Source organism: Cyprinus carpio, chromosome B20, assembly GCF_018340385.1.
Source record: "Cyprinus carpio isolate SPL01 chromosome B20, ASM1834038v1, whole genome shotgun sequence".
Classification (NCBI taxonomy): domain Eukaryota; kingdom Metazoa; phylum Chordata; class Actinopteri; order Cypriniformes; family Cyprinidae; genus Cyprinus; species Cyprinus carpio.
The window spans coordinates 16,222,395-16,244,974 of NC_056616.1; the positions used below are offsets into that span (position 1 = coordinate 16,222,395).

At 35.5% G+C, this 22,580-nt stretch overlaps 1 pseudogene; it reads left to right on the top strand.

Moving 5' to 3' along the window:
• Positions 1 to 9,004: 9,004 nt before the first annotated feature.
• Positions 9,005 to 17,376, top strand: LOC109059549 (annotated as a pseudogene).
• The last annotated feature ends 5,204 nt before the right edge of the window (positions 17,377 to 22,580 follow it).

Sequence of the window (22,580 nt, forward strand, 5' to 3'; positions counted from 1 at the left end):
TATTGCATCTAGACCTGCTATCATGCTTTTACTGAAATGGAAAGCTTCACTCAGACAGCCATATTATCTGATACAGACACCGCACTTCTAATTCAAGTAAAGGCTAATTTGATAATCTTGTGTATGAAAAAAAAAAACTATTTTTATATGAGCCAGTACCATCAGGTGTTTTGGAGAATAACTAAATGTTAGTCCTCTGAATGTCTTTTAAATAATCTTGAAGATTCACACAAGTATTATTGAAGAAGTTTCAGTCTGTCTATAATATTATCAGATTATGCTGAAAGTATAGTGAAATAGCCTGATAAGTAATGGGATTTTGCTCAGACACTAACACTATAATAGTGAGGGATATTATGTTTAGGTCTCTGTGGAGACTTTACAGTTTATACAAATTCTCTGTGCACAGTACATACATTACTTTATTTAAAGAAAAGCTACACACAGAAATGGCTTTTGTAGAGAACTGCAGTGATAGAAATTAGCATCATCTGGTTCCCTCAACAAAAATCCAATAGGATTTTATCCAGTGGCTTTTGGACTGCTGAAAATAAGCTCTGTGACCAACAAATGTTTATGATTCTTAAATGGTTTCTTGTCATACATTTTGTAACCTAAATACAATTGGTAGAACATTGTCCCTGAAGGTTTGAGGTTTGTTAGTTTGCAAAAGTGTGATTATAAAGACAACGTGGACTAGTAACCACAGTAGACCTCAGGCATTTTAGCAAAACCCATTCAAAAAATCCAATGACCAGACAGGTTAAAATGCTGACTGCTTTCTGGGTTTTTGCCTACAAATATACATCATCTCTGCACCACTCTGTTGGGTACCACATACCATCATTATATAACCCAATTATCATGAAATACACTATATTTTGTAACTACTTCTCTTACGAATCTTACTCTTTTTACCAAATTTGGTTCATATGAATGTCAGACCAAGTATCATAAAAGTTATTGCATGAATTTTTAATTTTTCAGAAACAAGTTACAACAAATATGAGAATTTTGCTTAGAACTGGTGGTCAGGTGGTCTCAAGAGTGCTTTTTGACCAGTTGAAATGCAGCTTGATAGGCATTATTACCACTATGTTCTAAAAATACCTGATAGTTTTGGAAGTTTATCTACTGTCCAAAAGCTTTCCAATAATTTTGTCTGGAGTCATAAGTCTGGTCTGGCTTTACTACAATGAAGGCCATGCATTGCCCTTTTTATTACCGCTTATGGCTACATGAATTCATTATAGCTTATTGGCTCTAAAATTAATATTCTGTGTCTTAATTTGTGAAAATTACAATACATTAATTGGTTTAAATAGTTTATTTGTATTGTCCCATCAGACATTAATTTTGTGTTTATTGTTGTCTCTTCTATTCTACTTCACTTTATTGCCCTCTGGATAGCCCTGACTTATATCTAACTTCCATATCTGATGCTCTTTTGCTTGACTAAACTGAGAAGATGCCTCAGATAGTGAGTGCTGTGTCTCTAACAAAAGAAAAAAAAGAAGAAGAAACTGAGCTGATGGAAATCAGGCCTCATCATATTCATCTCGCTTCACTCACTAAGATCTGAACAGCAAGCTGAATTCTATAAGAATAAACTTTCTTCATTTCTCATATTGTCAATTAATTAATTCTGTGCTAATGGTAAAGGACCACCCCATGACCCTCTTCTCCACTGGGCTTCAAAAGCTCCTCTGTATCAAGGGATTATCAAGTAAAAGATGTCATTAAAGAAGAAAGTAAAGAGCGCATTACCCCTTCCCCCACTAAAAATGATAGAAAAATGGACAGAGAGGTGCATAAGTGTCCTAAATGTATTCAGGGATTTCATCCCACTCCTCACAAGCTGAAGCTCTCATTAAAAACGGCAAGAGGACCTTTAAGGTTTTAAAGTGCAATGGCTTCAAACAGGCTTTGGGCAATTCTTTCAGGCTTTGTCCATCTCCCAGTGCCCACTGAGCCTCTACTTTTTATATTTTTAAAGAAAATGAAAAAATAACAAAGTTTAACTGGTTTAATAGAAGAATTGTGTCTGTATCTAATAAAGGTGATTCTATAATGTGATTCAGTAATGCGTTAACAATTCACAATTCCCTGCTGATTTCTCTCATAGCAGTCACTCTATAAGTGAAATAACATTAAGTATAGCTTTATATGGTCAGATTTTATTTTTGTCTTCATCTTATATTTAGTTTGTAGGTTACTTGACGTACTTTTGTAATGCAATTTAGCATTACTCCTTTTTCTTTTTAAAAGTGTATAAAAAGCTAAAATAGACCAAACATCAGTTTTTGTCAAGTAAGGGATCACGTGCAAAGATTACAAATAAATTGCTAATGAACCAAGGAAATTCTAACCATTCATTTACAGGTTAAACGGGTTTGTAGTTGAAATCTGAAACGCATACAGTATTGTCTGCTAAAATGAACATTCCCATGTTTTGCTGTTCTCAGTGGGTGATTATTCTCACACACAGTGTGAGTCAGGCCTCAAATATTTTTTTCAGCCCATTTACTGTCAGCCAATAGCTTGTTACACTCCAAAGTGTGTAGGCTAAGGTTAAGGCTAAGATTTTCAGTCTTGGGTGCATCTTTGATTATATGGTTTTATAAATTAGTGCAATATTTCAATTTGTACGGTGACATTAATGTCTGTTGATGGAAACCTGTGGTGCTTAACGTTTTCTTTTTTTATGACGCTTGCTGGACGTTGCACAGCACTCTAATGTAATTAACTTTAGCGCCATCTGCTGGACAAGGCAATCTATTTTCAAGGAAAATCACAATTGGAGTTTAATGGCTACCATGAAATCAAAATAGAATAATGCATAGTTTATATAAAGAACTTATCCATGCACATCATTATTTTGTTTTTATTTTTAATCAAAACTTTAACAACTAACTACTCCCCTTTGCAACAACATCTCTTTTTTGAAGATGTTCACCAGCCATATATATAGGCTACTTCACAAAAAAAGGAAGAAAAGACTATCACAGTTTACATTTCATGACGACTTTAATGTTTTTGATTGCTTCTATATGATAACATAGTTGACAAATTCCACTTTTTTTTTCTCCAGAAAAATAATTCTATACAATGAAGTCTCACCTTTACCTTAATGCAGCTAGCGCCAGCATTCGTCTGTTATCAGTTGTGAGAAAAATTATAGCTCACCCAAAAATTTTAATTCTGTCATTAATTACACACCCTCATATCGTTCCAAACCCGTAAAACCTCCATTTATCTTCACGCATGAGTTGTTTACATGCAGAGGTACTCTAGATAATGGCGGAAGGCATGATTTGGAGGAGAAGAATTGTTGAATAAAGTCATTATTATTATTGTTTATTTATTTATTTATTTATTTTGTGCACAAAAAAGTGTTCTGTGACTTTGTAAAATTGTGATTGAACCACTGACACATGGACTGTTTTACCGATGTCCTTACTACCTTTCTGGACCTGGGAACATTTCAGTTGCATTGCTGTCTATGCAGGGTCAGAAAACTCTTGGATTTCATCAAAAATATCATAATTTTTGTTCCGAAGATGAACGAAGGTCTTACGGGTTTTGGAATGACATGAGGGTGAGTAATTAATGACAGAATTTTTATTTTGGGGTGAACTATCCCTTTAAGGATTAATATTACTAAATTCTTTGCATTGTTAATTTTTTTCCTGATCACCCTCTTGCTGTTTATTCAGCAATAATCAGCACTGTTGCTGTACATTACCCCTTTCTTATGCTATTGCAATGACTGTGAACCTTGTTTACTGTGAAAGTTTGATGATTCATGCCATTTCTAGTGTACAATGGGATCAGCAATAAAAGCACAGCATTGATTTTGGCCCATAACAACCCAGTTTGCTCCCAAAACAATTAAAGCAATAGTTCTTCAGTAAAAGAAAATTTACTGAAAGCTTACTCACCCTCGGGTCATCCAAGTAAATGAGTTTCTCAGTTTCTTTCTTCATCGAAACAGATTTGGAGAAATTTAACATCACTTGCTCATTAGTGGATCTTCTGTAGTAAATGGGTGCCGTCAGAATGAGAGTTCAAACAGCTGATAAAAACATCACAGTAATAATTAATCAACATGACAGAAGTTAAGTGAAAATATTCATGTTTTTTTTTTTTTTTTTTAGAAACAAATCCATGGTTAAGACATTAACTTTAAATATTGCTTCTGGCTAAAATACAAGCCCATAATACATAATAACACTTCCTGGTTGGAGAAATGCATTTGTATTTTAGATTAAAGCAATGCTTTGAAGTTAAAAACATCTTAATGTTGGTTTTGTTTCGTACAAGCATTCAGCTTTTCAATTCACAAACTGTTAATTGAAGAACTGGAGTTATGATGTAAATCGTTTTGATGCTTTTATCAACTGTCTGGACTCTCATTCTGATGGCACCCACTCACTATAGAGTATTCATTGGTGAGCAATTGAATGCTAAACTTTCCGATAAAGAAACAAACTCATCTACATTTTGGATGGCCTGGGGCTTGCTATTTTCTGCTATTTTTTTAATTTTTGGGTGAACTATCTCTTTAAGTTTGCTCATAAGCATAAGGCTGACTTAAGTGAATCTGTATTTAGGTTGATCTCAAATGTCATTTTTTTTTTTTCACCCTGTAAATATTCCACACTGTCCCAGTTCAATGACCCATTTAGGGATGTGCCATCCTACCTTTCCATGCGTTTTGACACAAGTGTGTCCAGGCTGCCATCCAGGGAGAAAAAAATCATAGCGATGCCCCTAAATCACCATGTCTCATCTCTTCATTTCCGCCAGTGATCACCACAGCTGATTTATCGCACTATGTCTTGCTTACACTGTTTTATGAGGATTAAGGCTGCTGTGCGACATAAATGGGACAGAGGTGACCAACCGCACTTCAGGAATAAATGTGATTTTCACCTCCCCAGAAACAAGCACAAGGTAAACTTGCTTTCACACCCCTAGGTTCAGAAATTAGAGATCCGAGTCGCGAAGTGCTCTGTCCTTAGTGAATTAAAAAGTAAGAGCAGAGTGCAAATAAAGTGCTCTGTGATTTCCAGTCCATTACTTTAGATGGAGAAAAAAAAGAAAGAAAATGTTGCAGAAGGCCAAAAGAACTCAGATAATTGGACCATCTTTGCATATTGCAGCGAACATGTGCATGTCTGTGTGTCTCCAAGCACTGAAATCACTTTAACTACTGTGTATATGTAATACATGTACCAATCTCTTCAACTTTCCTTCTCTATCTGTGTTTTGGCTAGCTCATGTTTCTCTGGGGAATGCTTCCACCCTGATAAGGACATCATTTTCATACGGACCAATCTGCTCAACAAGCAAACTGCCCACACATACACCCACACAGTTCTTATACTATTAGAATCATGTCATATGCAAGTTTGAGCTTGTCAGCAAAGGTGTGTGTGAGAGGAAACGTTCAGGCTCTAGAGGAAGAGCTGGTGGAGGAGTGTCACAAAACTATGAGAATATCTGTCATCACATGGGTGGAGGATGTCCCTTTGTAAATCAAGATCACACGCCATGCCTTCAGAATGATTTCATATGATTGCATCAGGAATCAATCCTTTCTCAGCTAGCCACGTCATTTTAAACAACTGAAGATGTATAATTATATGTTGAGGAAAAATGCAATTTCAGCTGTTAATTGTAAGCGAAAGGTCAGGTGCAATACCTTTTTTTCTTCTAATTTGTTTTGCTTTTTTTGCCCTGGGAAAATTTATAAAACAAATTTTCTATATGATAAAAAGTGTTAAATAGTATTACATTCTTATTAATTATTTTATAAATAAAAAATAAAAGAATATAAATAATGTTTGTGCATAATAACTTATGAATCATGGGGTTTTTATGAAGAAGTGTTTTATGCTTGCTAAGGCTGCATGTATTTATTTACAAAATACAGTGAACAGTAATGTTGTGAAATAATATATTGCAATTTTAAGTGTTTTCTGTTTTAATGGATTTAAAATTTTAATTTATTCCCATGATGGGAATGAATTCAGCCGTTATTACTCCAGTCTTTAGTTTTACATTATCCTTCAGAAAGCATTCTAATATTCTGATTTGATGCTCAAGAATCATTTCTTTTTATTATCGATTGTTGTTGAAAAAGTTGTGCTGCTGAATATTTTTGTGGAGACTTTATGGGAGCTATATACTGTATGTAACTCGAAGCTGCAAAATTATTTTATTTTGTCCTGCTTTTATGAACTGATAACGTAGCACTGCCAGAGAACTTTTGTGGGTCTTGAGGGATCTGAGTAGCCTGTTCAGCAGGTTTTGAAGACAAATAAGAAGTAGAAAATCAATAAAAACATTTCATTGGGTTCGTAATGATTCTAACTAGTATGCAATGCAAAGGCATTCTGGATTATTCTACATCTCTGGCGATGGATCAACTCTGTATTTGTATTTAACACATGTGTATTGATGATATCTGTCACCAGTTTCCAGCCCTGGTTTGATCATCAGTCCAGGAGTTCCGGGTCAGTGGCGACTCAGTGACTCATGCTGCATGATGTAATGGACCTACTTCTAGCGATGTGTGTAAATGTAAAATCACTCTTCACATATTTGTCCACAGCACCAGGAGGAAGTCAGGCTTATATTATTTAGCTAACAAGATCAGTCAGACCAGAGCAATTATACTCTAATGTCCCTTGAGCAGGAAATAATCCTAATGATTTTAATGCTTATAGGACACTAATGGTGTTCTGGAGAGCCTGGTGGATCTGCATGGTGAATAGCCAGACAGACTGTTCATTTGTGAGGATTCACATGATGAGACATCGGGGATTGGGCTGTGTAGGAGAAAAGCACAGTTGTGGTTTTTTAAAAGATTAACATACAATGATGTGATTTTCTTTCTTTTTTTTTTTTTTTCATTGTTTTTCTATTAAATCTGTTTACTTTAAGTTTACATTCAATTAAATACATTTTATTTAAGAGGAAATGCATGTCAACCTTCTGTTAAGAAATAATAGCGTTTGTATAAAAAAAATAAGCTATATTTTTTAAATGTGTTCTTTACTAGGTTTATATTTGTCATTAAATGATCTGGAGCAGATAACCTGACACTTACATTAATACTTAACACGATATTGCCTCCTAGTGGTCGTAGAAATCTAAGCTTTTAGCTGCTGGGACTGTTAGACATTACATTTGTATTGTTATTACTTGGAAATACTTGCTCCTTGCAGCCGATTTTCAGGGGATTTTTATTTATTTATTTATTTTTATTAAGCACGGTTATGATGTTACAATGTAAAATAACTGTTTTATATTTTAGTATATATTTTTAAAATGTAATTTATCCCTGTGATGGCAAAGATGAATTTTCAGCATCATTACTCCAGTCTTCAGTGTCACATGATTCTTCAGAAATCATTTTAATATGCTGATTTGCTGCTCAAGAAACATTTATTAGTGGTATCATCAGTGATGAATAAAATTGTGAAACTGAAACTTTTTTTTTTTAAGGATTCTCTGATGAATATACAGTTTTAAAAAAAGAGCATTTATTTGATATAGAAATATACTTTCTAAATGTCTTTACTCAATTTATGGCACCCTTGCTGAATAAAATTGTTTGGCTTTTCTATTTATTTGTTTATTTATTTAGAACTGTATAAAAACACAGTAGATACACTTATGTAACATCTGAATGAATGTGTTTTCAAATAGAAAATTATGTAGATAACATAAGTTATCATAACAGATTTATTTTGGTTGGTTTGTTTTATATATTAAGATGAAATCGTTGTTTGTGTTAGAAATTACACCACATCTGAGCATTTGTCATAATTTCTGGGGAAAAGAATGAATAAATAAATAAAAATGTATTTGTTTAGTTTGATGTATTTTTTGTGACGGCATTGTGTAAAAGTGTGACAAAAAGAATCTGCCAAAAATAAAGTGAATAAACGCCCACATATTGAATACAGTATCATTAGATTAAATGAATGAGTATGCTACAGAGTGTACATTTCAAATTTGTTATCCAACAGTTTTTTCCGTAGAGGGCGCCAAAGTAACAACAACAAACCACTTCGTTTGTTTGTTTGTTTTTTTGTTTGTTTGTTTGTTTTTTACAGAAAACTGGTGGAGAAACGTGCCATGATGTTCCTGGAGTTTTATGTTGTCTACATTTTTTCCACTTGGACTGGATATTTCAGATATGTAATAGCATATGCATATGTTTTAATCATTTAGTTTTTCTATGGTTGTGCCAGAAATGCATTTTAAAGAGTGCCAATTAAATCTATAACACTGCAAATGTTTTAAGACATTGCCCCTATATTATTTTCAGCATCGTGGCAGAAATGTTTTAAAACAAATAAATGTTTTTATTTATGCACATGAACAAAAATCTAGTGTTTAGACTTCTTGCACTCGACTCCTCCCAGAGGTTGTTTGATTGACAGCCGTTTTGAAGGCTTTGGGCTGCTTACAGAGGCGTGAGAACGAGGTACTCTGTTTTGGAAATCACATGCTGGAGGAGGAGACAGAGCTCCGAGTCCCAAGACTGTTCCTGTCCCAGCTCAAAGCATCCCTGATTGGCTGCCTGGCTCTTCGCTATGGATCAGCCCACTTCCTCCACAGCCCAGCAGTTGTATTTTAACCTCTTTGGCCCTGTGCATGCTTTTTTCTGCAAACCATGTGATTGTTTGAGCTTGTCTAAGCTTTGCAGCATTGACAGGGCTCCTTTATCAGTTTGCTTGCCCACTCGTGTGGGAATAGTCTGGAATGCCGCAGCTGGATCCAGGGATAACACTCTGGTTTGGGAGCTGCACACTGCACAGTTTCCTGTGACAGCAGAGGAGACGCTTGCAGAAAGCAGAGAGGGAGGAGTGGCTGTGCAGGCTACGTTTTCCCCACAGGGCAGGTCTTGATATGTGTAGAATACCGAAGCAACTCTATTTTCAGGTGCTTTTTTCTCTCTATTATGTTTTCTTACTAACTTTGCCACTGTGTTGTGCTCAGTAGTAGGGGGAGATGTTTCCATTACTGCCTCTTTGCTCCGGCAGGGAGCTTTGAGATACCGGGACAGCTGACGCACCATGGCAACCACTGTATCTGGAAACAAGACCGCACAGTGAGTTCGAGGGCACCTGCAGATCAGGTGGATCGGGTGCCTTTTAAGGCCAAGGACCTCCTTTTTTTGGATACAGAGATGTTACAAATTGTATAAAATTGAGTGTTGCATTTTTATGCTCATTATATATTAATTTCAATTTTGAAATCTAAATATTAAATTACATAATAATTTATTATTAAGTCAATATATACACTACTACCATTGAAAAGTTTTGGGTCAGTAATTTTTTTTTTTAAGAAATAATTTCATTCAGCGAGGATGAGACTTTTACATTATTTTACAAAATTAAATGAAGGTAATAAAAGTTTTTATAGGACAACAAAATGTAAATGTCTAAAAGTATTAAACAAACAATATATAATTTATACACATTTTTTACTTTTTGTACTCTTTTCACACGCATATATCCTGTGTTTTGTTGTAGTTTGGGGACAGAGATGACTCAATCCTCTACATCAGCATGAAGCTCAAGGCAGCAGCTGAGGTTCAGTGAGCTGTTTTAATAAACAGAAATCATGTTTATTGTAAACCTCTTGCTGACACTGTTTTCCTCTCTTGCATAGATTGGGATCAATGCGAACCACATTAGGCTTCCCGAGACAGCCACAGAGGACAAAGTAAGAGAAACATGCCCCAAGCAATAACAACAATGTAATTCGCCTTGTCTTGTTTTACATCCTTTCTCTCTTTATATGTCCATGCGGCATTACTTACAATTCAGTATAATGAAAATTAGAGCCTTTGGACGTCTTTAGTTCATATCAACTTTGAACCATGCAGTTCATTCTGATCTAGTTTTGGTCAGTGTTTGGAAAAAAAATAAATGCATTCTGAGCTATTAAATAAATATGGCAAATAGCAAATGAAACAATTTTGTGACAAAAAGCATTTGATTCTGAAGGCTGATTTTCTTAAGGTCCTGTGAAATATAGTTGCGGTAAATGAGAATCCTGCGGTCCATGGCCTCATCGTACAACTAGCGCTTGACTCTATCAACCCATGCTGTGACCTCAGAGAAAGATGTGGATGGGTAGGTGTTATTTGCTTGAAATGTATGTTTGAGAAGCAAGACGGCGAAAATGGGCCTGATAGTGGATTTATTTAAACTAACTGGAATAGACAGGTAGTGCAGACTTTTTCCTTTACAAGGTCAAGTTGATGCATTTCACACACTTTTTTCCCATTGTTTGATCCATTGGGCCTCTGCTAGGTCTAGTTTCAAGGTGTAATCACTCTACTGTATTTGGCTTCCTTATCTGTTCTTTCCACTAAAAAGTCAGAAGGCCAAAGGCCTTTTTGTTGATGTGTGTGAATATTGGCCTTTTTACTGATTTTAGATGAGTTATCCATGTAAAATTAGTTTTGAGGGGCAACTGAGTCTAAAATCTGCCCAAATAAGCAATTTCCACCTGCAGGCTCTTATTTTAATGACCTGTCTATTCCAGTTAGTTTAAATAAATCCACTATCAGGCCCATTTTCGCCGTCTTGCTTCTCAAACATACATTTCAAGCAAATAACACCTACCCATCCACATCTTTCTCTGAGGTCACAGCATGGGTTGATAGAGTGTATATTTTAATGATGGTGCAAAAAAAATACTCATTCCTGCTCTAGATAAAAGAAAGAAACATGCCTTTTTCAAAAACATTACAGTTGCCATATTAGGTGTTGGAATTATTCTATAAATATGATATAGATCTGATAATATGCCAAAATGTAAAATATTATTTATTGTGTCTTCCTCTCAGGCTGACCAGTATAAATGCAGGGAAGACCTGGGCGACTGTTTCATCCCATGCACTCCTAATGGCTGTATGGAGCTCATCAGTCAGACCGGTGGGTAGAAATCTTGTGAAGCGCTACCCATGATCTCTAGCTCTCATCAGTCAGAATCATACTGTGATTGTCTAGGGGGCCTTCGTACTACAGCACAATGAGTGTGCAGTGTGATTGGATAGGTGTGAAATCTATATATACACACATACACAGACAGAGCGGTGCAGTCTGATGACTGGGTGGTGAAATGAGCCATCACCCTAAGGAAAGAAAAGAAGGATCCAGAACATTCTTTTTTTAGCAGCACATGTAGGTGCGTCAGAAAGGGCACGTCGCAGCTCTGACTTAAAACCCAGCAAGTTTCTTTGCCGTCTACTGCCTACATGGGCAGCATCTCTAATAAGCATAGAAATAAAAAAAAAATATTTGGTACAATACCTCATTTTAATTATAGAGAATGTTTTATTGGTTCTTTGCTTTTTAAGGTTAATTAGCTACTGTTTAAAATTTGGGGTGGTAAAATATTTTAATATTTTTGTAAATCCTTTTATGCTCACTAAGGCTGCATTTATTTGGTCAAAAATGACAGTAAAGCACAGTAATGTTGTGAAATATTATTACAATTTAAATTAACTGCTTTTCATTTAAAAATATATTATAATGTAATTCATTCCTTTGATGGCAAAGAATTTTGTAGCAGTCATTAATGTCACATGATCCTTCAGAAATGATTCTAAATTATATGTTAGTTTGGTGCTCAAGAAACCATTTGTATGATTATTAGTTTTCAAAACAGTTGTACTGCCTAAAAGTCTTGAAACCGTGATACTTTTTTAGGGATTCTTTGATGAAATAGAAAAACTTTGTAACATGATAAACATCTTTACTGTCACTCTTGCTCAATTTAATCCATCCTTGCTAAATAAAAGTATTATTGTCTAAATAAAATAAAATAATAATTAAATTAAAATGAATAAATGCATACATACATTTTGAACAGTAGTGTATAATGTAATGTACAACCAAAATTTCTATCACCAAGCTGACCATCTGGTATTTTATTTTATTTTTGTATGCTGAACATTCTGTCTTCTTCACAAAATATACATGTGATGCTGCTTCAACAATTTAGCTCCAGGCAGCACAATTAAAATCAGACCTTTAGAACCGGCTTTGTGTTGATAGTGCACATTAAAATGCTCACTGGGTTTTGGAACGGAGCAAGTGTGATTCATGTGTGCAGGTGTGAGTGTGATGGGGAAGAATGCTGTCGTGATCGGTCGCAGTAAGATCGTTGGAGCTCCAATGCACAATCTGCTCTTATGGAATCACGCCACAGTGACCACCTGTCACTCAAAGAACCTTGACCTTGCTGAGAATTTTGGTTTCATCTGTTTCTCTCACGCTCTATTTTAAATCCCTTTCCCCAGTTTTGAAGATGAGCATTTCCTCAGCTAGAATTTACAACAAAGAAGAGCTCATGATTCTGTTGATGAATTTGTTGATGTGTTTGCTTTATCGATATTGAGTAGAGACCTTGATCTGACATGCAGTCTGGTTTAACGAATGGAGTAGCTGAATGTTCGAGTAACTCTGAGCATCTTGTTTTCTTTAGGTGGGCAGAGCAGACATCTTGGTTGTGGGTGCTGGCAGAGCGGAGATGGTGAAAGGAGAGTGGGTGAAGGAGGGGGTGGTGGTCATAGACTGTGGTATTAATCATATACCAGGTCTCTCTGCTTGACTCTAACTTGTTTGAAACAGTAGGAATATCAAATAGCTGCTGGTTTTATCTCACATGTTTACCTTTGACTCTCACACAGACACGGGTGGTGGGGGATGTGCACTACCCCTCAGCTGAAGAGCGAGCTGATACATCACCCCTGTGCCTGGTGGGGTCGGACCCATGACGGTAGCCATGCTGATGAAGGTATCATATCAGGGAAAATATCAGGAGCAAATGAATTTGTATGCTTTGTTTGTGCACATAGATCCAATAAGGTAAAACAAGAATGGACAACAATTTTATTGGCAGCAAATCCTACTGACAAATGAATACTTTTGTATAAATAGGGGACAAAATAAAAGACTAAAATCATTTTAAATGCTAATTGATGATTTTAGGCATCACGACATCACAACAGTTCAAAGTTTTAGAGTCGGCACAGTATATTTTGAAAGAAATTAATACTTTTATTAAGTGAGGACACATTAAATTGATCAAAAGTAACATCAAAGACATTTATAATGTAAGAACATATTTCCATTTCAAATAAATGCTGTTCTTTTGAACTTCATGGTTATCACAAAATCATCATGGGAGTAAATTACATTTTAAAATATATTAAAAAAGTAAACAGTTCATTTAATTTGAAATAATATTTCACAGTATCACTGTTTTTACTGAATTTTGGCAGATAAATTAAGCCTTGGTGAGCATAAGAGACTTCTTTCAGACATTAAAAAAACATACTTATAATAATACTGTACAGTATGAAAGGGCCTTTTACAAATACTTATGATTTCTCAACAGTATGTATCTGTGTCATAATTTTACTTTGACCTAGTGCCTTTCTTGAAAATGTAATTAAGGGTAATTTGTTCTTTTTAATGGGTGTCTGTGCTGTTCAGGATCCTGGCTCTCTGTAAAATGAGATCATAGCTATACTGTCACTCAGCAGAAGTGTGGAGGAGATGCAGCAGAGGCTGGCCTACAGTAGTAGCAGTAGTAGCAACAAACAAATCTGGACATCCTGTCATCACAGAGGATTTAGTCAGTATGTGCGTTCACGTGGTTGTTTGTGTCTGTATATGTGTATGATTTAGGGCTGTCAGTCGATTTAAATATTTAATCCCCAAATACCCACAAAAACATTATTTAAACCTATTTTTGTGTTAAATGAGAAACTATTAAGTAGACATTACAAATAGTAGCTTTAGAAAGAAAGGTTTTATTTGATTTAACAGAAAATTTATTACACATAAATGTTTAGGCTACAATGGCCTAACATAGATGAAACATAAAAGAAGATAAGTGTTTTTTTTTTGTTTTTTTTTTTTTTCGTTCATGCAAGTCACTGATAACCAAAACAGCTTTGTTACCATCTTCAAAATACCTTCTTTTATGTTCCTCAAAAGAAAATAAGTCATTCAGGCTTGAGTAAATGACTTTATTTATTTATTTATTTATTTATTTATTTATTTATTAATTTATTTATTTATTTATTTATGAAATAATACAATGATACTTTAAATAAGAAATTAAAACTGCCAGCAGGTGGCGGTAAATGTCTTTATGAGTCATTTATTCATTCATGCAAATCATTCAAACGGCTGATTCATTCAGGAATTTAGTAAATGGCTCACTTTATGATGGGGCTTTCAAATCACGGATACATTCACCGCTGTGTTGCTCAGAGACACACAAAAATTCTGCTGTGGCTTTAATATTTTTGTTGGAAATACTGAGCAAAAACAGACAATATAGTGTTTAAAATATAAAATAATATTAACCTCTTATTTACTGAGCTGTTGTAGGCATGGCCGGACTTACCATTGGGCTTGAGTGGGCTGCAGCCCATGGGCCCCGCCTTGTAGGGGGCCCCGCCTTTGCCCGTTTATGTTTGTTTGATTGGTTCATTATATGCAAGTCAGAATCCAGAAATTATTAGCCGCATTTCCATGATAAATTCTCAAATGTTCACACCTCATTTCTGCACAGAGGATGATTCTATATTACTATAAATGTTCCACTAAATTATGCGATCATCTGATCAGTTTTGAGCACTCTCTCTCTCGTCTTACTGCCAGTACACACGTTTCTGTTTTTATACCATAGCTATGCCTATGATATAGGAATTAGCATATCACACAAGCAAGAGTCTCTCGAATACCTGCACAATCGCAAATGTACAATAAACAACAACTTACAGAGTAACTTTCAGACACAATTCCGTTTTGATCCGTCAGAAAGAAAATAGAATAAACAGCAGAACCGCTGCATCTCAGAACAACAGTGTTTTGTTCCTCAGCGTTACACGGACCAGCAAATGATTCAGTCAGGCTATATGTACAGTCGTTTGCAAAGTTAAACGAATCGGCTTTTTAAACTAATCAGTTGATTCAACTCACTCATTAAGACAGTCACTTGCTGCCACCTACTGGCGGTTTTAGTTTTATATTTAAAAAAGTAGCTTATTTCATTTTTCATTAAAACATTATATGAGAGAGAGAGAGAGAGAGAGAGATAGATATAGATATATATAGGCCTATATGTGTGTGTGTGTGTATATATATATATATATATATATATATATATATATATATATATATATATATATATATATATATATATATATATATATATATATTTAAAACATTTGCTTATAATTCTGTAATGCTGAACATTGTGCATAAATACACTACTGTTCAAAAGTTTCAAAAATTAATTATTTTATTCAGCAAGGACACATTAAATGACCAAAAGTGACAGTAAAGACAGGTTTTAACAGTGCAGTTGAATTTGCAACTTTGATAATAATAATTTAAAGAAAAAAATGTTTCCTGAACAACAAATCAGCATATTAGAAAGTTTTCTGGAGGATCATGTGACACTGAAGACTGGAGTAATGGCTGCTGAAAATTCAGATTTGCCATCACAGGAATATATTGCATTTTAAGATGTATTCAAATAGAAACTGGATTTTAAATGCAATTTTAAATTGTAATAATATTCCACAACATTGCTGGTTTTACTGTGTTTTTGGGCCTTGGTGCACAACCTTGTTGCATTTTGTTGATTTGGAACCGTAGTGTATTATCACATTTATGTTTAGGTTTGTGTAATAGAAACAACAAAAACGAATGCACAAACCATCACAATTCAAACTCTGTCTAATCTACTCTTTCCTGTCTTTGCAGTCACTGAGTCTGGTCACGGGGCGGACATTGGCTTGGAGAAATTTTTCAACATTAAATGTCACTACTCAGACATGCGGCCAGATGTGGTAGTGATGGTGGCCACTGTTCGTTCCCTGAAAATGCATGGTGGTGCATATAGTCACTTGAGCCTATAACACATAGGTTGTGCTTATTAAGCACTCTTGTGCTTGTTCTCACAGAGGCAATATCTCACATTGTCTTTACACTTGTTTTCTTTCTTGTTTATAGGTCCAAGCTGGTTTGCCCCTTCCAAAAGAGTATTCCCAGGAGGTAGTACACTCTTTCAAGTTGTGTAACGATTTTATGTACAATTCTGAATGTTCATATTTGTAAGGGTTACGCCATATTACTGCAAGAAAATTTGAATGACATTTCTGAAAGTGAGTGGATGAGTTTAGTATATTATACATGATATATTTTCTGCAAAGCAGAACCTAAAGCAGCTGGAGAGAGGCTGTTGTCATCTGAAGAGACAGGTGGAAAATGCGCAAGCATTTGGTTTGCCTGTGATCATAGCTGTCAACAAATTCTGGTACAATATCACAGAGCAAACCAAAAGTGCTGTCTGTGTGTATTTTGTCGAACTATTTGTAACTAGTCACACATTATTATCAATATCCATCCATCCATTTTCCATACTGCTTTATCTTCTGCAGGGTCACGTTGGGGATTATTACCAATATGTACTATTTTATGTGTTTTCACTCATATACAGAGCCGGCCAAGCCACTAAGCGACCTTTGCAATTGCAAAGGGCCCCGGGGCCAGCAGAGGGCCCCCTAGAGTCACTGCTAGCTAGTGGGTGAAAAAAATCATACATCAAAAGTAACATAAAATAAATAAATAAAAAGAAATGGGCCTACAGCGCTCTTTATCAGGCATCATGATAAGGACAGTTGTTATTTATTTAGTTCTTTATTATGGCGAGTTCCCCCCGAATCTTGACCCTGACTGACCCCTATGATGTCACTCGTCACCTGGTCAGTGTCTGTCAGTCAGTTACTCCGACGTCGACGATGTCTGACAAGAAACGAAAATATCTTTCTGGCCATGAAAAACGACAAGAGAAGTGGCTAGAAGAAGTGAAGAAGCAAGAAGATAAAGGCATGTAAACCTGTAGGCTTAATTTCCCGATACCTGTATGGAGAATCTGCAGTCTAAAAGTCTTATATTGGGATGCAAACACTTACAGGGGGAGGGTGTTGTGAGGTTTTGCGCTTGTGTTCTCCGACTTCGCGTGCAGCCGTGCACGAGCGCATAACCTCACAACACCCTCCCCTGTCGGTGGTTGGTTGGAACACTATTTGTTTTGGTTTTGTTTTAGATGTTATTGTTAATTTTGTTTATTTGAAAAATTCAAACATTTAAATGTTCTATTTATTATTTATTTTATATAATATTTTATTTAAATGTTATTCTATTTGCTCCATTTCATTTAAATTACATATAGGCTGTTGTTTGTGCCTCTTACACTCTGGTGTCAATTAAAAATGTTTCTTTGATTGTCAGTGAAAATCACTTTATCAGTCTTTTTATTTAGCAAGTTCATCAGTGTGTGTTCATTGCACTTCACTGCCATTCAGCTCAGTGGTGTCATAATTTTCCTGTTAGACATCAAACATGGAACTCAACTCAAGAACTCAAGGTCTTTTATTGTCATTCTGTACATGTTGCCACATAAGAACGAAATACTTACTCAGGACCAGCAGCGTAAAAAAGATAATTAACATACAGCATACATAGAATAATTAAAACATAATTTAATAGACTAAAAAATGTAAAAATAACAGTAGTAGATATAATATGTACAGTATAGTAATAAGGTAGTCATTGCTTTTCTTTAGGCCTTACTTAAAACGGTCAAAGGGGCCTCCAACCAAATTTCGCTTAGGGCCCCCAAAGGTCTAGGGCCGACTCTGCTCATATATCTCTAATTATAATCTAATACTTACATCTTATCCTTTGTATGCTCACAAGCCAAACTGAACCACACACAGTACTCCTACTCTGAGTGAATGTGCGTGAAAATGGGCTTTGATTGTATTTGGCTTAGCTCTGATACTTACGCTGAGCTGGAGCTGGTGTGTGGCCAGGCGAGGCAGGCTGGAGCCTTTGAAGCAGTGCAGTGCACTAACTGGTCTGATGGAGGCGCTGGAGCGCTGGCTCTGACAGAAGCTGTTCAAAGAGTAGCTAAACTACCTGGACAGTTCAGGTTCCTCTAAGTGGCATAGTGGGTAAGATTTGCACTGGCAGCTTAAAAAAAATTAGGTTTAAATCCCACTTTTACAACTGAAACTGATACTAAATATACTGTACTTTGCTTTGTGTAAAAGCATCAGCTGAATAACTAGGTGGTAGAGGAAGTGAAAGGACATTTGTTTGCGGCATCATTAAATTCCTTATGCAAGTATACAGAGTAGCAATTTTACTTTCACTCTGGATTTTTCATTACCAAGTGTCTTTTTGCTCTTCTTTCCCACACATATTCTGAGCTCAATTAACACTTTATATATAGAGTTGTTTCATTATCAGCCAATGACTTCATAATGCATGAAATCTTTTTAATTGACAAGGCCTAAATATAACCAGCATGAAAACTTTTCATAGTGAATTAAGGCTAGGAGGAAGTCTGTATGTATTAAGTACAGAAAGGTTGCAATGGTGGAATGAAGCCAAAATTCATTACTCATACTAATTAATTATTAAACACAGATAAATGGCTATTTTCAGATTCCAGCTGCCAATAAGTTAAGGACTGTGGCACAAAAGATGTATGGTGCAAAATATACCTCTCAGATATTTGTTTACTTATAAAACATACTTTATTAATGAGATGTTTGTCCTCAAATACAGTATATACTTTAACACTAATACTAATACTTTGTTAATTGATGTGGGTTGGACTAATTAATAGAAACAGCAAAAAAAAAAAAAAAAAAAAAAAAAGGAATGAGTTTGGCTGTTTAACATTATATGTATGCCTGTCTGCCTGAAGCAGAGTGTAACATTCTCTCTTATTCCACTTCTTTTTGTTTTTTGTTTTCATCATCTTTGCTTTTCGTCTTTTAAAAGACTTTGGAAATTTGCCGGTTTGCATAGCTAAGACACACCTGTCCTTGAGTAATGACCCCATGTCAAACTTCATGCTGCCCATAGCTGATATCAAGGCCAATGCTGGAGCAGGTTTTCTCTGCTGTCTGACTGAATCGGTGAGCTTTATACTCCATGTCAATAATATAAGAACTAGAAATATTAATACTCACTTCCTAAATTTGAGGTCAGCATGTTTTTTTATTATTATTATAACTATTATTTAACAAGGAATTTGTTAATTAAAGTGAAAAAGTGATGACAAAAGTGAAGACATTCTGTTACAAAAAATCTATTTTAAAAAATGCTGTTCTTTTGAACTTTAAACAGTTCTGAGAAAAAAATTATCCCAGCTTCCACAAAAATATTAAGCTGTGCAACTGTTTAGACACTGATAATAGTAAGAAGAACTGTTTCTTGAGCACCACATCAGCATATTAGAAGGATTGCTAAAGCATCATGTGACACTGAAGACTGGAGTAATAATGCTGAAAATTCAGCTTTACCATCACAGGAATATAATACATTCAAAAATTTTAATATAATAGCAAGTGACTGTTGTTGTCAATCGTTGTTAATGATTACTGGCTGAACACACTAATGGAAGATAAAATGATAAGATTACATAAACACTAAGGTGGTTGACCTCAAGTCAGATGATGTCATTGATTAATTTCTGTCCCCCTCAGTTAGTCACTCATCGGGTGCAGAAAAGAAAGAGAGAATATTTGGTCACACATGTTGTGGATATTTTTATCTAGACACGTTGCTAGGCTGCATGCCTGTGCTGAACATGAGCTGAACAAAATCCACTGGTGGTCCAAGTGACCTTATCCAACATTTTTGTTCATTACAGATTACAAATATAAGTCAATGTATTAAACCGCTCTTCAGGGTAGCAGTCATTTTCATATGCGGTTATAGTTAACTTGGCTCAGCATGATTTTGTTAAGCTCATTGGACTTTTTTTTTTTTTCTGTTCCATCTTAGGGAAAAAAAAACATAATTGGGTGTATTATTAAGACAGCAAAATAACTCCATGATAACACCAGATTTACTAATTTCTCCAAACTCTCCAACAGACAAATACAGAAATGGATGATCCCATGTGGCACTGTTTCCATGGCAACAACCTTTACAGTGACAGCAAGTAGCGCAACGGTGCTAAGATGGGCAAGCTGAAATTGGTTTAATTAATGGCCAATCAAACTTTTAGTAAGTGGAAAGAAACTGTTTTCTTTTTAACATGGCTAAATGATTTCTAAAACCTACAAATACTCTTAAGTCAAATAGAGGCATCAAATTCTAGCTCTGTATGATTAACATGTATAGTATTTTCAAGTTTCTTCATGCAACTGCTGTTTTTTATTTGCTATAAAACAACTAAATATTACTTTTTCAAAGTGTAAATTTGTAAAAGACAAATGATGTTGCTTTTTTGCATTTTAGAAATTCACTCCAGATCTCACAGTTATGATGCTGTGCTTCTTGATCCATATGATATTTTTAGCCATGACTGAGCTTTAGCAACACAGAACCAATTGTCTGTCAGTATTTTTCCTATTATGTTAATGTTTGCCAGTATTATTGAAAGCCACATTTGATTTTATAGATAATGTGTAAATATATGAGATAGCGTAATATATGTTTCCTTTATAAAGGAAAATCTTGCCTTAGCCTTTAATGAAGTTTCCAGTTGCTATAGATACTTAGCTGCCAACCAGATTGTAGACTATAATTAGATAATTGTATATTTGTCCAGCTTGTTAGTCCAGTTTATTTTTAGCCTTTTCTTCAATACATGTTACCCAGCAGCCATTGCTGCTGTCCAGTAGTCAATGATCACTGTCAATGTGTCCCTCACAGTTATCTGATGCTGAGTGACTCGAAAAGCATTCTGTTTCTATGGGGTAAAACCATGTGTTTACCATGCTGTGCTGATATTGAATTTGAGCTAATCAAAAATGAAACCCAACATTTTGGTGTCCTATTTTAACAAAATTTTTGGTTTGTTTTAATTTGGTTTAAAATGTTAATACATAGACATGTTAAACACCGTTGTATCCAGATACTTACAGAAACTCTAATATAAATGGCATTATCATATTTTAGCACATTGTGCTTTGTAAAATGAATGTTGAGTGGGTCTGTCACCATGAAAATAGAGCCGTATTTGCTAAGTGGGAGACGGCGTGTGCATCTGGCCTGTTTGATTCAGGGGTTAGTTCAGGACATTGCTACCAGGTTTATCAGTATGAGGCGGCCTGAGTAAACTCCACCAGACCTAAATACATTTGGTAGCTTTTTTGAGTACTTTGGAAGGTTTTTGGTTTTCTGGTGCAGCTTTCAAGGGCATATTTTCCTCAGACCTCTGGGACCTAACATCACTGAGCATTAGCATTGGTGGCTTTGAGCTTGAAATTACATTTCATGCATGAGATGTCAAGACTTCTGTCATATATATCCTGAGTGAAAGAAGCAGTCCCTCTTCTGAACAAAGTTTAAAACATGCTTGAATGATAAAAAAAGGCTACTGTCCAACTAAAAAGTCCATAAGGAAATGTCTGCTACTGACACTGACATAAATTAGACCCTGGAAAATTAAGATAACAGCTCATATTTGCACATATGTCTTTTGCAAACATCAAGCAAGCCTCCAAATGAGAATTAATTTCTGTGTGCCATCTGCTCATCATGGACATTTCATTTAATGCCAGATTAGATTTTCAGTCGTTATGTATCATAGAATAATATTTACACTCTTAAAAAAAAGAGTGAAAGTTTTAGCAGTGATGCAATAAAAAAAAAAGCATTGGTTCCACAAATAATTTTTCAGTGAACAGTTCTTAAAAGAACATTTTTTTTCTTAGTGTGAAGAAAATTTTAAAGGGATCATATGATGCGAATTCAAGGTATTCTTTATAGAAGTTAAGTCAACCCCCCCCCCCCCCCCCCAAATGGCTCGTTCTAACACGCCCCCACATGTCTACATCATGATGTGGGAAGATTGGCATAACGCCACCCAAATGTTCATGCAAACTTCGCTATTGCCACCGGTACCATGTTGTGGAGATGCTGTTTCGTTGTGAAAGCAAAAAAACAAGCTGATTATCTGAATCAGGTATGTTAACAAAGAGAGACGTGCAAAATATGCACAGGAGCGAGGACCGCTGGTGTAGAGTAGAGCTTGTTGTTTGTCATTTCTCCGATCACAAATGCAGACATGGTTTTGTTTACACGGCGCAATGCAACGCAACGCGTAAAAACACAGTTTAAGTCATTATAACCCGTAATTATGTCCCCAATGGATGCAACAAATGGCTCGTTTGTAATGGGTTTTATTGTTTTTGTCTTGTGACGCTGGTGTTCTGACCAGGACACGCATCACAGTATAGTAAGGGGCATAACATTTCTGTCACACGCTTGAGGTATTGAGCCAATCACAAAGCACTGGATAGCTGGCCAATCAGAGCACACCATGCTTTTCAGACCGATGAGCTTTGTAAAAAACGACGTGTTTCAGAAAGGCGGGGCATAGAGGAGAAACAATAATGTACCAGATGTGGAAAATAATGTGTTTTTTGAACCTTAAACCACATAACACATTTCATTAAACCAAATACACAAAATAATGTTCTTTTT